Consider the following 4,287-nt stretch of genomic DNA (forward strand, 5'->3'; position numbering starts at 1 on the left):
CAGGCTCAACGCTGCTGCTCTTCCTGTGCCTGCTCAGAGGGCCTAATGCTGCTCCTGCTTGTCTTCCTTCTGCCACACGTCCCTGATGCTCTGCCGCCTGCCATGGGGGGGGGGGGGCACAACATGCCTCCTCCTTTTGCTCCAGGCCACAGAGCTTCAGGCACTTGGGCCACCTTCTGCAGCAGGGCACCCAGAGTTTTGGGATGCTGGTCTGGAGACCAGGCAATTCACTCAGAATCCCAGAGGCTCCAGGCCAAATCTGGAGCATTCCTAGGTATGCCAGTGACTTGGACTGGGCCCTGTTTGCATCAAGGTACTGGGCTTGATTGACCTGCAGTCTGACCCAGTCTGCTGCAGCCAAAGAACCATGGCCTAGGTCTACTGCTGTCCTCAAAGTAGCCATAAGGCACTACCGCGACGAGATGTAGGCAAGGCGGCACAAGGGTTTATGACAGAGTTCCACCCCAAAGAACAGAAAAAGCCGTCATGGCTTATGTCTAGCAGAAAGGAGGCTGGTTGTATGCAGAGCTTGTTCACCATTGAGAACCAGGCTCGCTCTCTCTCACTCTCTTTGGTTTTCCCCTTTTTATTTTTGAAGGGCCTACTCTGTTTCCCTTTCTGCAAGTAACTGCTTAATAGAACCGCCACCTCCATACACTAAAACAAACTCATCCCGGCATCGATGGGGAAGAAAAAACCCACCCACCAGCGATCCTCAAGTAGAGAGCCTGGGCCTTATTCTTGATTCCCGTCTTACGTTCACAGGCCAGGATCCAGCCAGTGACCCATGCCGCTCTTTACCAGCTCCATTTGTGACCCCCCTCCTGGACAATAAAGCCTTTACGAAGGGGGGGGGGGGGCGTAGGCTTTGGCACTCTCCTACCCGGGCTAGGGTAAATGCCCTCTAGGCCACATTCACGCACGTCCGCAAAATGCCGCAGCGGGCCTAGTCACACACACACACACAAAAAAAAAAAATTGGCACACATTACCTCCAGCTCTGAAAACTCTGCACTGGCTCCCGCCATTCTAGTGCACCACATTTAAATTACGTAGCCTGGCCTACAGATCACTCAAAGACACAGTGCCAACATAGCTAAGGAGATCTCTTGCCCCCCCTATGCAGCTAGCACTGGATTTAAAATATGGATTTACACGCGTAAATGTTGGCCCCGCCCCAGAATGCCCCCGACACGCCCTGACTGCCCCTTTCCCCCCACACGTTCGGTTGTTCACACGTACATGGATACGCACATAATTGGTCTGCTTTAAAACATGGGTTGCTCACGCTCGGCCCATGTTCTCGTGTATATGGGCCTTTTAAGGTGAGCAACTCTTAAAAGGATCTCTGTAAGATAAGGCCTGCCACTCTGAAATACATCTGGCAGACAAACAGCCGGCAGAAACGTCATTTTCAAGATTCCTCAAGAAGGCATGCTTAATTAGCAGCTCCGCACCAGAATGTGATTCCCCTGCGGAACTAAGGCCCTGCGAGGAGGCCAAATACATTTAACTCTGCAAAGAAAGCGAGAAATACATGGATGGGGCACTATCAATACCCCTGAAACAAGAGACTGCCGCTAGCTGGAGCTTCAGGGAATTAAGGACCATCTTCTCATCCAAATCCTTCTGAAGAAGGATAAACTGTCTGAAATGCCTGCTCGCCAAAGGGACGGATCCTTGCAGCAATCTGGAAATAAGCAGAAGAGCCAGCAGAAGACTGATCTTTCTGGGCAGGAGTTGGCGGACTTCTCTTTTATTGGTTATGACAGGAGGCTACTCTTGCTTCCTTCTCCTCTTCCTGGCCACTGGGAGGTTGTTCCTGCCTCCTTCACCCAGATCAGAGCGCGATATCACCAACTCCTGTTCTTATGTGCCCGGCAGGACACCAACTTTATCCTCCTCTGGCAGTGAGGCTGCTGATGCTCTCCTCACCCCATGGGGCCTGGATTTGAAAGCAGGAGCATAAGGGAGAAAGATGCGTGCTCTGTAGATCCGCTGCTGCTGCTGCCTCCTCATCTTCCTCTCCTCAATGCTTCTTGCCCTCATCTGCAGCTGATAAAGAGGGAGGGAGACTCTGGATTGAAGTCTTTTCTGGTGGCTGGGAGGAGGTGGAAATGTACTGGGCAGGAAGGCATGGGAAGATAGGTAGTCAGGGATGGGGGAAAGGAGGTTAGGGTTGCTGGGTAGGAAAGAGATGGAAGTGAAGAGCTGGAGGTGTGGGGCTGCTGGGTTGTGGGAGACAGGAGTAGGGGATGCTGAGCTGGAATGGGTAGGAAAGAGGTGGTTAGAGGTATTTTGGGTAGGGAAAGGGAAGGGCAGAAAGAGTTAGGGGAGACAGGGAAAAGGATGTGGGGTGGGGTGGGGTGTTGGAGTCATTTTTTGTTACTTTTGCTGAGGATGTATTTAGCGGATGGGCCGTATGGATTCAAAGTTCTCACCCAGACACAGACTAATTTGAAGGCCACAGGCCAACCTCTGAGTCAACTCCTATTTACTGTCTTGCACTATAAAATGTTTACAAACAGGCAAGAGTCTGTTTATTTAGTTATTCTGCTAGGTCCATGATGAGAAAGCAAGCGATTAGCTTATACTAAAGCCTGAGAGAGAAAGTGAAGGCCACACAGCTGTGCCTGAAATTTGATAAAAACTCAGATGGAGGGAGTGCCACTGCTTCTACAAGCATTTTGAAGTGTATAAGGAGAGACAGCAAGAGAGAGAGGGGAGAGAGCCCTGGACGTGATGGTACAGGCTGATTCTTTGGAAACGTAAGCTTTTTATATCTATGTACTAATTTTTAGTATCTACCAATTCTTCTTCTGTGTAATCTGATTTTATTTGTTCTAGCCTCCTATTGCTCAAATAAACTCACTTTCCTAAATATCTGGAACTGTGACGTACTGAATCAAAGTTTGTGTGTGGCTCTTTGCATTGGGAATTAGCTCCTGGGTTCAAGCCCCCCGATATAATCCCAATAATTGTGTGTGTTTATATGGGATAAGCCCCTCAGGTAGCTCCCAGCATAGACATCAGTGAGATTAGCTCCCCCCCCCAGGTCAGAGCCCCTGGGCAGAATACCAGTGTGCACGGTCTGAACCCATAACATGGGGGTGTCAGGAACTTTGGAGAGGGTTATGATCATTTGAAGGGATGATTGAGTAGTTGGGAGAAGTGAGGGGGCGAGGGGGGCATGGAGGGGAGTGACTGGGTACAAGTGCCATATGATGTCAATTTTGAGAATATGCATTTCTTCTCTCTTTGAACTTTGCTTAGTCTAGGAGGAAATATATTTTTGTTTCTAGTCTCCAGTTTTGCGCTGCATGCAGAAGGTGGTCTTGGGGTTTCCATTCCACGTTTTGTTTCCACATTTGTAAGTTGTGGTTTTTTATTCTATATTTGTTTAAGGCAGGTCTGTCTGTGCTCTGTGTGTATATGACTGAGATGAGGAACTTTACTAGAGGTTTGTATCAGCCTTATTTGTTGTATTTTCTCCATATTATATTGCACGGGTAGTGCTACTGCTGTTTCATTTCTTGGAGTTAGTGCTGCTGAGGTATGGCAGGTTTGATAGACATGTACAGAGTGAAGTTTGTATTATTTTACAGTGCACCTGCTAGTAGAGGGAGTTTGTGATGCTGTTATTAAGATGACATCAGCCTCAGAATATCTTTTTTGTATGGTGAGTTGCACAGGGAAATGGCTTCGTTCTACTCTGCACCCAATGTTAGGAAGCAGGGGACTCCTGTGGGCGCAGATCATATGATTATATTTAGTCCCATGATAGCCATAGATTCAGTGTGTCACACCTGTGAGCATCATCTCTCAGGTGTGTCCTGATAGAAACAAAATTAAGAACCACTGCTATAGAATACCCATTTTTATGCAAACATAACCATTTAAGAGCCAGGTCATAAGATAAAATGGAGACAGATCCTCCATGAAGATTGATCCTTGATGCAATAGGTTGCAAACATCAGTCAGGTGGACAGAAGCACCAACCTTCTTGGCCCACCTCTGAAAACCCAAGGAGGAAAGCAAAGATGTTTATTCAATGGCCATGTATGAATCAAGACATCGATCCTGCTGGAGCTCCACTCCTTCCAGCAGCTGAAAAAACTGATTGCCTTGGCATTCTTGCAAGTTGCCATCAGAGCCATGTAAGAAAATTCCCAGCAGTGTACTAGCTTCTGTAAAGCTTCCCAGCTGAGGTTGTACACTTTAGGGTCCAATGTATTTCTGCTAAGGAAGTAGGCTTGGGCATTTTCTATTCCTGCAGTGGGAGCTGCC

Source organism: Rhinatrema bivittatum, chromosome 11 (assembly GCF_901001135.1).
Source record: "Rhinatrema bivittatum chromosome 11, aRhiBiv1.1, whole genome shotgun sequence".
NCBI lineage: Eukaryota > Metazoa > Chordata > Amphibia > Gymnophiona > Rhinatrematidae > Rhinatrema > Rhinatrema bivittatum.